Below are 12,511 nucleotides of genomic sequence, written 5' to 3'. Positions count from 1 at the left end.
TAGCACACACATTGTGTATATATCACCATGACCATGTCTTAGGTTCATGCATGAGTCGGTTTTTTCCGTCATTTGAGTTGGGGGTACATTCTATTCCTAATTTTTTTCATATCTCTCCATCTACATCATCTTTCCATTCTCTACATGATTTCTCCATATCACAACCTTCATTCTTCCAACCTCCTTCCATCTGTTGCATGTTTAATAGAGTTTGAGTCAAATAATTAACTGTCGATATACCTAATTTCCCTTTCCACAGTACTTGGTCAAGGAGAGAAGGGCGATTAATCAAGGACAACATTTTGTTCATGTTCTACTTTTTGATAAACCAGTGAGTTGGAAAAGAAAATCTAAGAAGATAATGGCAAGTCAAGAAGAAGTCAATGAACTTAAGAAGCAGTTGGCTGACGTAACTGAAGTGTTGAAGACTTTAACCCTTCAAATTAATGATCCTGTAAAGCAACAACAAATGGAGCTCATGCAAGAAAGCTTGAGCAAGATATCTAATGACTATAAATTCCAGGGCATTAGCTCACAAGGGGTCTCGGTGGACAAGGAGCTTCTTCCGCAGAAGTTCAATGCTACTGATATCCCTAAGTTCAAGGCAACCGATAATCCTTATCTTCACTTAAGAGCCTTTAAAAATATAATGAACATTAAGGGGATTGATAAGAAAGTCTTTCATTCCTTGTTTTCCTTATCTCTTGAAACTGTTTTCCAACAATGGTTCTTCTCCCTTGACAAAGAGAAAAGCTCTACCTGGGAATAGATAGTAAACGCTTTCATTGATAGATATAAATGTAATATTCAAGTTAAAACCGATTATAGACAACTTGAGATGCTAAAACAAAAGGAGAATGAAGGCTTTACTTCTTTCTTCAATAAGTAGAGAGAAACTTCTGCTAAAATGATCGAGGTGCCCTCCTGATGAGTGACATTTATGTCACTCTTAGGGAGTAGTTTTAGAGTCATTTTCGTGTTTATTTTATCTTATTTTCCCTTTCTTTCTCTTGTTTTCTCTTAATAACATTTCTAGCTTATTTTGGTAATTTTGGTGTGTTTTAGTTTATTTTCTTTATTTTATTAGTTTTAGTCTATTTTCCTTTTTTATTTTTATCTTATTTGCTTGCGTAGTTTTAATTATTTTTAGTCTTAGTTTTGTGTCTCTTATTTTCTATTTCATTTTATTTATTTTCATTTTATTTATTTTTATTTTTATTTTATTTATCCCAATTTCTCCTCGGTTTTGTGTGTAGGGGTTCGGGTTTTATGTCAAATGAGTTCGGGTTCCAAGTTGAGTCAAACACAAACCGCAACCTGCTGCCCCTTATCCTTCACCACACTCCTCCTCTCTTTTCCCCTTATCCTCCACCACACCAAAACACCATTTCCACCCTCACCTCACAGCAGCTCCCTCGACCAGCCATGTACTTCACCCCGCAGCACCAGCCACCACCAAACCACCTGACCACACCACAACCAACACACACAAGCCGTAGCAGCACCAACACAAACAAACCGCAACCCAGCCTGCAACTCCGCAAACACCAACAACCCACTGCAACAGCCACCGGTTGCCAATCCCCAACCAATCCAACTTCCAACCACCAGCCTTCATCCACCTTCGCGCAACCCCTGCTCACCCTCACCTTCAACCACCAATTTACAGCCTGCAAAACCAACCCAATTACCACCAGCCGCGCCACCGTTCTCAACCACCAACAAGACCAACAGCAACACAATCACCCCGCATCACCAATTCGCACAGCAACAGCCCCAAATCAGAGCAAATTCGATTTCAATCGGGTTCGGGCAAACCGTTGGTGGTTCGGTCGAAGTTCGAGACAGAGACTTCGTGGGTTTCGTTAATCGAAGAGGAGTGGTCGAACCTACCCATGGTTCGACCGAACCAACCCCGTAGTTCGGCTGCACCAACCCATGGTTCGACCGAACCGCTTCACGAGACTCGCACATGATGTTTAATGAGGAACGAACGATTGAAGCTTGGTGATGGCCGTTGATCTTTGATTTGTGATGATGATGTGCGGTGATGATGGATTTTGATGAATGGTGATGATGATAATTGAAGCAACCATGAAGGTGAAAGAAAGGGGAAATCGGGTTGCTGATTGTTTTGGGGGAATGTATGGGTTTTGTTTTCTATTTTCTTTTCTTTTATTTTTTTATTTCCTTTTTCTTTTTTTTCTTTTCCCTTTTCTTATTTATTTTCTCTTTTATTTCTTTTCTATTTTATTTTTCTTTTTATTTTCCTTTTCTTTCTCTATTTTATTTTTCCTTCTTTTATTTTTCTTACTTTGGCTAGCTTAGTATAGATACCCAATTTTTAGGGTAATTAAAAGAACATTCAATAACTATCTATTCCTCTCTCTAGTTAGTTGTAGTTTTAGGTTAGGTTAGGATTAGTCTTCTTTGGTAGAGAGAGAAAGTGAGGTTTTCTTCATTAATGAACTTGGATTTTGAAGAAGGAGCTTGTTCAATCCTTTGTAGACCTTCATCTTCAATTAATGAGCAATTTCTTACTCTCTCTCCTCTATTTTTATTTGTTTATTTTGATTATTATTTTAGTTGTTGGTATTGCTTGTTGATCATGTTGATTCTTGATTATTTGTTGATTAATCTTGTTATTATCATGATTAGTGAGTAATTTCCCCATTAAGGGGATGGTTGTGGTGTAGTTGGACCTAGAGCATGTTCTAGGGTTTAGAATTGATTTATTTGTGATTAAAGTCTTTATATGCTTGATATTCTTTAATCTTCTTGCAAGTGCACATTGTTGGTTGATTAAAGGTGAATCTTTGCTAACAAGAAACGGAAGTTGACTTAGTTAAGGTTCATTACTATCGATTGTTATTTAATAGTACCTCCTAGTATATGGTTCTAATGTGGAAACATAGAGGCTATGTTAGGAGAAGCCAATTGACCCCGGAAGGCGGCTAGATTGGATTCTTAATTTCGATATTCGAGCATGTTTAGTTCATAATTAATTCAATTTCTATGCCTTTGTTTATGTTCAAGTGAATTCTATACCTAAACCATTTCCCTTAATGTTTTATTTCTTGTTTTAGCATTTTTAGACTTTAGTTTATTTATCCCCTATTCCGGACTAGCTTAATTGTTGATAACATTTGGTGGTGTTTACCGTTCTCTGTGGTTCGACCCCTATGCTTGCCTTATACTCGTATTAGGTTTGTTTAGGTTGTATAAATTGTATTTGATCTAGGGATAGAAAATTGACGACGCGTTTATTCCCCTGTCAAATTGGCGCCGTTGCCGGGGAACGGCTTCCATTACCGTCATGTTATCTTATTGAGACTAGTCCATTGTTTATATTTTCTTTTGATTTGTTTTTGTTCTCTTTGTTTTGTTTGAGAAAAAAATGGCTTATATTTCTATTCCTCAATTTGATAATGAACCGTTTTGGGTGTATTTCAATAGACTTGAGGATTTCCTAGATGGTGTTAAAGGTTTAACCAAGGGTGATTATTGTGAAATCATCAATTTGGGATTAAATGAGAATTTTAGAGGAGTAGTTGATAATATGTTAAATGGTAAATTTCAAGACATGTCTTCGGATGAAGCTTGGGATTTCTATTCATGGTTAGCTAGGGATAATTATGATTGGGAGAGGGCCAATCATGAGACTTATGTTCGGGATTCTCATGCTTTTAATGTTGATGCTAATTGTCATGATTTGTCTAATATGAATTCCCATGATGTGCTTGATGCTCCCCATAGTGACCATGTAATGCATGATTTCAACTCCCCTCCCTCTATAGCTTAATGTAATGAGGTACATTCAAATGATGATGAAGTGCATGCTCTTTCTCATATTGCATCCGATTTTTGCATGAATTCTAAAGGTGTGCCCCATAGTCCCCTAGATGATTCCAATGAGCAAGCTTTTGACTCGTCTATCCATGATGATTTGGACTCATTTGAGATTATGGCCCAAATTTTTCTTGAGTTTCAAACGGTAGCCCATAACCTTATGAGTGAGTTCATTGATAAAGCTTCATTAGAAAGAGATGAGTTTGAGAGAAATTTGCCCCCATTCACTCTTGATTTTGAGATAGTAGAAGGAAAGAATGTTTATTGTGGTGAAAATGAGGATAAGGTTGATTACCTTGGAGTTTTTGAGCTTGAGGGAGATGTAGAACACGAGGGTTCTTCATTTGAGGATTCCATGACTGATTTTCATTCCCTCATTAGTGATGTGAAATCTTGTGATGAGGGATTAGTTACCCCTTTTTGCCTTTCTCATACACCTTTTTCCCAAAGGTTTAACCATATCTCCTACTATCCTATGTTCCTCCCTTCTTTTCTCAAAGAACCTCTTAGGGATCCTCTTCCTATTCATGCTTCCGAAGCCCCTAACTCTTTCATTGTTGATGAGGAAAAGAGTTATAATGCCAACCAAAAAGATTTTTGTGAGGATTTTTCTTTTTCTTCTTCTACTTTTTCTTCTTATTTTCTTGATTTTTCTTTTGATTCTTTTACTTTTTCTTTTCTCCCTTCTCTCAAGCATAAAGTCTCCTTGTACTTTATGTTTGCTTGTCATATGAGCATCGCGTATGCTCTATTTCTTGATATGTTTGCCGGTGCATATGACAAGCTATTGCGTTCTTTGTCGGGTTATTTACTAGATTGGTCATGCTTGGACGTTAAGCAAGCCTTTGCGGGAAGTAACCCGTGTTTTATTGCTTTCTTTTTCTTTCTTTTGTGTTTCTCATTTTTGTTTACTCTCTTGTCTATGTGTATAGGTACTCGATGCATATACTCATGTGCAAGGATTTTGGATTGAGCTCCTTGAGAAGAAGCACACCAATGATTGCTTGCATTTGGAAAAGCAACAAAGACGATGAATTAGATGAAATTGTGGACAATGTGCTCAATTGCGGGTTTCAACACCCACCTCACATTTGGTTTACTCTTTCCTTCTTCCCTCATCTTGGATTTGCTTTCTTAATTGCATTTGGATTGTATGATTATGAATTGTTGTGTGAATGAGTTTTCTTCCTTCCCCTCCCACCCACCCTTTGTGCCTTTATTTTGAGCATTGAGGACAATGCTCCATTCTAGCTTGGGGGAGTAGTTATTCGCTAGCTTGGGGGGGTTATCTATATCTCCTGGTGGTTTCTTAATCCATAGTCTCATGATTGCTTGATTTATTTCTCTCATACTTGCCAAAGTCTATTATTGAGATTGGTTTTCTATGTTTGGATGGCCATGAGCGCCTTATTGAGTTGACTTTTGGTATATGTAGTTTTGATTGATCATGCTTTCATATTGCACTATTGTATATGCATTCTTGAGTATTGTTGGTTTTGTGAATATTTGTGTGTATAGTGTCTTTCCATGGCATTCAAGGCAAGTTTCAAAATGTTTTGTTTTAAACTTGGACATAATTGGGCTTTAGCACCTAGAATACCCTCTTTGCTAGTTGTTAGAGGTTTTTGTGCACTTGAATGTCGAGGTTAGTTCACACATATAACATTGCCAAGGTAGTAGAACTTAAGGGCTATGAGACCTTAGCTCACTTGGTTTGTGGTAAGATGGTTGTCGCTCTCTAGCTAGTTGAAGCTTTAAAGGTGATTTTTGCTACTCCACTACCGTCATTTTTGTGAGGATGTGTCTATTTTGTTCTAGCCTTCTACATTTCTTGCATGTGTGGCGTTTGGATCCTTGGCATTGCTAGCTTATATCGAGAATTTGGCTTAATCTACCCAAGATCGAGACCGAACCAACCTAGGGGAAGACAAAGGCAATTAGGATTTTTGTTTTGTTTTATTATTTTCTTTTCTTTTATTTTTCTTTTGCATTTGCTCATTTAGTAACCCAATTTGAGCCATTTTCCCTTCTTTGGCATAACCACATTACAAACCAATGGACCTTTGCTTTATTTTCACCTTTATTAGTTTTTGTGAAGCATTCTTGGGACTTGATTTGTATTTTTGGTTAATGAAAGTGAGAAAAAGAATGAAAAATAAGTGAAAAAACTCAAATTTTGGTACTTGTGTTTATATTTGTTATGTTGAATGGGTTGAGTAAATGAGAAGAAAATAAAGGAAATGAAAGAAAAAGCCGCTCAAAGTTAAAAGAGGCGAGAGCAAAGAATAAAAAGAAATGAAAAAAAAAAGAAGAAAATATTGAGAAAATACAAAAATATTTGTTGTTTGGTTGAAAAAGAATAAGCTTGGGGGAGGTGTTGCTAGAATTTTTGATTTGAAAGTTGGTAGTTTATTGAATTTGAATTGAGGAATGATCAACCTTGCTTCACTTCTAAGTTTACCACCAATTTCCAAATTTATTTCCACACCCTTTACCCTAGCCTAAACGTTTCAACCCTTTTAAGACCTTTTGACCTTAGTGAGGTTTAGTTACTACCGATGGAGGGTAATCAAGCCAAGCCTATTGAGCGAGCTATCAATGCCAAGATGTCGGGTAGCCTAAATGTTTTTCATTGATTATTTCTTCCGATTCCTTCGAGGAATCTCGAGATATCACCTTAAAAGTGGATGCAAAAGTAGTGAGGATGCGGGAGTTTGGTTGGAGATAAGGAGGAGTGTAAGTCCCTCTAAGTTCTCTACCCTTTGCATGCTTTATGTGTGCATCAACCTTAGCTATTCTTTTGCTTGGCTACCTTTAATGTCTAGAAAGGTTTGTATTCTTGTGCATTTAGCCCATTGTTTGTGTTTGGTTTGAAATATCAAAACTCGAGTTTTCTTGATTTCACCTTTGCCTTGAATGCTATGTGTTGCCAAGAGTTGTGGGTTAAACCTCTTAGGAAACCCTCACGAGAGCTTACTCGTCCTCTTTGGCGACATAGGGGTTTAAAGGGCTTGATGCATACGCTAAATGCATCCGTGATTCCTACGACAGTGAGTTAGTGTACATTCTTTCTCTTTGTTTCTATTTTGTTTCCTTTGCTTTCAATAATTCCATCTTGTTCTCTTTTGCCTTAGCTTTGCTCGAGGACGAGCAAAGGTTTAGCTTGGGGGAATTTGATGAGTGACATTTATGTCACTCTTAGGGAGTAGTTTTAGAGTCATTTTCGTGTTTATTTTATCTTATTTTCCCTTTCTTTCTCTTGTTTTCTCTTAATAACATTTCTAGCTTATTTTGGTAATTTTGGTGTGCTTTAGTTTATTTTCTTTATTTTATTAGTTTTAGTCTATTTTCCTTTTTTATTTTTATCTTATTTTCTTGCGTAGTTTTAATTATTTTTAGTCTTAGTTTTGTGTCTCTTATTTTCTATTTCATTTTATTTATTTTCATTTTATTTATTTTTATTTTTATTTTATTTATCCCAATTTCTCCTCGGTTTTGTGTGTAGGGGTTCGGGTTTTATGTCAAATAAGTTCGGGTTCCAAGTTGAGTCAAACACAAACCGCAACCTGCTGCCCCTTATCCTTCACCACACTCCTCCTCTCTTTTCCCCTTATCCTCCACCACACCAAAACACCATTTCCACCCTCACCTCACAGCAGCTCCCTCGACCAGCCATGTACTTCACCCCGCAGCACCAGCCACCACCAAACCACCTGACCACACCACAACCAACACACACAAGCCGTAGCATCACCAACACAAACAAACCGCAACCTAGCCTACAACTCCGCAAACACCAACAACCCACTGCAACAGCCACCGGTTGCCAATCCCCAACCAATCCAACTTCCAACCACCAGCCTTCATCCACCTTCGCGCAACCCCTGCTCACCCTCACCTTCAACCACCAATTTATAGCCTGCAAAACCAACCCAATTACCACCAGCCGCGCCACCGTTCTCAACCACCAACAAGACCAACAGCAACACAATCACCCCGCATCACCAATTCGCACAGCAACAGCCCCAAATCAGAGCAAATTCGATTTCAATCGGGTTCGGGCAAACCGTTGGTGGTTCGGTCGAAGTTCGAGACAGAGACTTCGTGGGTTTCGTTAATCGAAGAGGAGTGGTCGAACCTACCCATGGTTCGACCGAACCAACCCCGTAGTTCGGCTGCACCAACCCATGGTTCGACCGAACCGCTTCACGAGACTCGCACATGATGTTTAATGAGGAACGAACGATTGAAGCTTGGTGATGGCCGTTGATCTTTGATTTGTGATGATGATGTGCGGTGATGATGGATTTTGATGAATGGTGATGATGATAATTGAAGCAACCATGAAGGTGAAAGAAAGGGGAAATCGGGTTGCTGATTGTTTTGGGGGAATGTATGGGTTTTGTTTTCTATTTTCTTTTCTTTTATTTTTTTATTTCCTTTTTCTTTTTTTTCTTTTTCCTTTTCTTATTTATTTTCTCTTTTATTTCTTTTCTATTTTATTTTTCTTTTTATTTTCCTTTTCTTTCTCTATTTTATTTTTCCTTCTTTTATTTTTCTTACTTTGCACTAGTAGAAAAAGGCTTATTTGCGTCGCTCATTTATAGTGTATTTGCGTCGCTTCTATGAGCGACGCAACTGCTCGCGACGCAAATGACTTTTAAGTCATTTGCGTCGCTCCTAGGGGCGACGCAAATAAGAGTCATTTGCGTCGCTCCTTTATAAACAAGCGACGCAAATGACTTTTTTTATAAACTTATTTTTTGTCATTTGCGTCGCTCCTTTATAAACAAGCGACGCAAATGACTTTTTATATAAACTTACTTTTTGTCATTTGCGTCGCTTGTTTATAAAGGGGCGACGCAAATGACTTAAAATAAGTTTATCAGAAAAGTCATTTGCGTCACTCCTTTATAAAAGAGCGACGCAAATGACTTTTTTGATAAACTTCTTTTAAGTTATTTGCGTCGCTCCTTTATAAACAAGCGACGCAAATGACTCTTTTGATAAAAAAATTTTATTATTTGCGTCGCTCCTTAATAAACAAGCGACGCAAATGACTCTTCCAATAAATGGATTTTTTGTTATTTGCGTCACTTGTTTATATAGGAGTGACGCAAATGAGGTGAATTTTTTTTTTTAAAAAATTATAATATAATAATTGCCTTGTATATATGTTTGTAGTACCTGTTTTCCTAGGTATAAAGTAATATGCTAACGCTAATATAATTGAAATTAAAATGCAATATTATTGAATAATGCAAATGTAAATTTCGGCAGAGTCTCCTTTGTAATTTGGCCTACCCATAAAATTGGGAATGACGGCATTATATTAACAACCTGTCCAATAATTTACTTCTCAATATCATACACATTATACTCATCATCCCAACACCAATTAACCAAATTACTTCATTTCAAGCCTATAATCCAAAACAAGAGTCAAACATGCGCTAAGTGATCTGATAAATCTAAAGTTCAACATTACATATAAAATACTCTGCCCAAATATCTCGGATCTCATTTATCTCCTCCTCGGTGTACGGTGTAGTTCTTGAAAAATCCTATCAACACAACAAATATACAAGAGGAAAGTTTTAATTCAAGATTGTAGCTAATTCAACAAAAATCCTAACCCATTCTTGAATGTCCTATCTCACTAATAACTACTTGTAAAGTTTGGTTCTAAAGAAAATCCGGCAGCATTTCCCTACAGTTCTCCAAGCACACAATGTAGATAATCGGATATCAACATATGTACCCAGAGAACAATCGGGAAATAGTGAGCCATGATCTTCTTAGATCCAAAACAATTCAAGTAGTTATCACCTAAATGAGATAGAACATTCAAGAACAGTCCCAAACCGGGGACTATTCAAGACTTACTCCTAATGAGTAAGCCCTGAACGGGTATCTAAGTCAATGATGCAAGTATTATTGCAATTCCAATCAATTATATCACAATTAAAAATCTCATACAATTCACAATCATTATACCAACCAGAACAAATAAGTTAATATTGCAAAGAATGGTTCAGATATATATACCACAAGTGAAGACAATCTCGTATGCGTACTACCGCCTTAATCGTTTGTCCACAACCAGAACCTCGAGCAACTTGTGGAATTCACTTCCGCATAATTAAGAATCTGCCATAAAAAATTACATATATTAAACCAACATAGTTGATTCAACTTAATCTACCATGTATGTGACATAAAAGTTGTTATTCGGCATTGATTCTATTCTTTAATCCTCTTTTTGTTTTCTTTTCTGATCAAATTTGACTTTATTACTTTGTCTGACCACGTATTTGCGTGTGTGCTCGTGATCCTAAATCTCATAGAACAAGAGCGAGCACGAGAGAAATAGAGTTCAGGACATTACTGAAAGTGCCTAAGTAGAGGTACTTGTTCTCATAAACGCACCCAATTCGTGCTTCCCATCGCCCATTATGATGATGCCTACAAAAAAATTAAATGATAAAAAATAATTTTAATAGGACATTCAAAGAATCATAGATGTCAACCAGTAGTATATTGCAAAACAGCAACTGTAAAAATCTACAGACTAAATGCAAACAAATTTGCAGAACAAATGGAGCACTAACAATTATCCATAGTAAAAGAACACAATCTATTAAATTACTTTAGTTTGAAGTTTGAAACTTCAAAGAAACCATGGTATTTCAAAAAAAAAAAAAAAAAGCCCCAAAAAACTTTTACCGCAAATTGTATCCAGGCTTTGAACAATGCACATTTCACTGGGTGGAAGAACAGATTGCATAAAAGCAGGCTTTGCAGGTGAACAATTATGTCAAGTTGACTGCACTCCTACGCCAATAACATGAAGTAATAATAAGCTCCTTACTTAACTAAACTACATAGAGAAAGTAAAAGACAATTTCCTACACGCCAGAGAAAAACTAAGGCTGAGTACATAACCTGTGAGGTTGTGATACCTTCACAAGTATCCGCCTACTTCTAAAGGTCAAAGACCCAAAGAGAAAAAGTTCAATATTTGCTCCATAATTATACCGTACATAATATTGAAAAGATCCCAGATGATTAAGCCTAGCATTCCAATTACAATATCACTTCTCTATTAGGACATAAGCTAGAGGCCTGGCTTATCATGCAACGCCTTCTCGGGTTTTTAGTTTTTAAAAGTTACTACTGGCTTAAATTGCAAAGTTAACAATTTATTCATGCGTTATTGACTATGCTATTTAGGCTTGGGTATGCCGGTATGGTACATATCCGTTTTCAGGGACTATGCAATATGCTCAAATGACTATGCTATTCTACAGACTGTTCAAAGATGCAAACAAGCAACCAGTAAAATATTGCAAAACAGCCATATAAATTCAATGACTATGCAATATGCTCAGATGAAAATTGACTTCAAAAATTCAATGACTGAAATTCACAAGTATGCAATATGCTCAAATGAAAATTCAATGACTGAAAATTATAAAAATTCAATTAAATCTGCCATATAAATTCTAATTAGTGAACTAACACTAAACCTGAAATTAAACTAAGTCCGAGCCGAAATCGATTGAACATAAAAGATTGAACATTCTAATTAGTGAACTAACACTAAAAGTTCAAGTTAAATGCTACATTCTATCTACCATGAAAAGATTGAACATAAATAGAAGCAATCTTACCATAGGTGAAATTGATTTCTAAAATTCAACAATGTCGAGCCGAAATCGATTTTTGGGGGCGAAATTAAGCAATTTTTCCACTCGAAAATTCAAAAATTCAACATTGCTGTAATTTGCTTGAACTTCCTCGGGTTTTTGGGGGCGAAATTAAGCGATTTTTCCACTCGAAAATATCAGATATTGCTCGAATTTTTTCAGCAGGATTTTTAATTGAATTTTTTGGGGTTTCTAGGGTTCGAATTCGTATGGAATTGAGTACATTTTTTGCTCGAAATGGGGGATTTTTGGTCGAAAATAATCAATTTTTCTGGGGTTTAAGGGTTCGAATTAATTAGGGTTTTTAGTCTAAATTTTAGCTCGAAATTGCTCGGATTTGCTGCCGATTATGGGTGTTGAACTTGATTGCGATTTTGGATGTTGAATTTGCTGGGAATTTGCAGTTTTTTGGGCGAATTTGTGGGTGTTTTTTGGGCGAATTTGTTGGATTGAAGGGTCGAAATTGAAAAGCTGGGGATTTGCAGTTTAGTGAATTAGTGAAAGTGAAAAGCTAAGGTCAAAAGCGCAGAATGGGTAACCTAAAGCAGAGTTATTTGCGTCACTTTATAATAAAAATGCGACGCAAATAACAAAATCTGAAATGCTGAAAATTTGTTATTTGCGTCGCTCATTTATTAAAGGAGTGACGCAAATTATTCAGTGCCTTATTTGCGTCGCTTGTCAGTAAATGAGTGACGCAAATAATAAACTTATTTGCGTCGCTTTAATAAATAAGAGCGACGCAAATGATAGAAAGCTAACATACATTTGTTTTTTGCGTCGCTTCTTTAATAACAAGCGACGCAAATAACTTTAAAGTATTGTAAAAATACACATTTGCTTCGTTCTTTAGAATGAGTGACGCAAATATGGCGATGCAAATGAGGCTTTTTCTACTAGTGTTGGCTAGCTTAGTATAGATACCCAATTTTTAGGGTAATTAAAAGAACATT

General features: G+C 36.6%; 1 long non-coding RNA gene across 1 annotated transcript; it reads right to left on the bottom strand.

Moving 5' to 3' along the window:
* Positions 1–9,949: 9,949 nt before the first annotated feature.
* LOC145640906 (uncharacterized) lies at positions 9,950–11,857 on the bottom strand. The gene is made up of 3 exons (XR_014115002.1): positions 11,523–11,857; positions 10,238–10,314; positions 9,950–9,999 (listed from the first exon to the last, which is right to left on the bottom strand). It is a non-coding gene; the product is annotated as an uncharacterized LOC145640906 (long non-coding RNA).
* Between the last annotated feature and the right edge of the window lie 654 nt (positions 11,858–12,511).

This window comes from Chenopodium album, chromosome 7 (assembly GCF_948465745.1).
Source record: "Chenopodium album chromosome 7, dcCheAlbu1.1, whole genome shotgun sequence".
NCBI classification, from domain to species: Eukaryota; Viridiplantae; Streptophyta; class Magnoliopsida; order Caryophyllales; family Amaranthaceae; genus Chenopodium; species Chenopodium album.
This window is presented reverse-complemented; position numbering and strand designations above follow the sequence as displayed.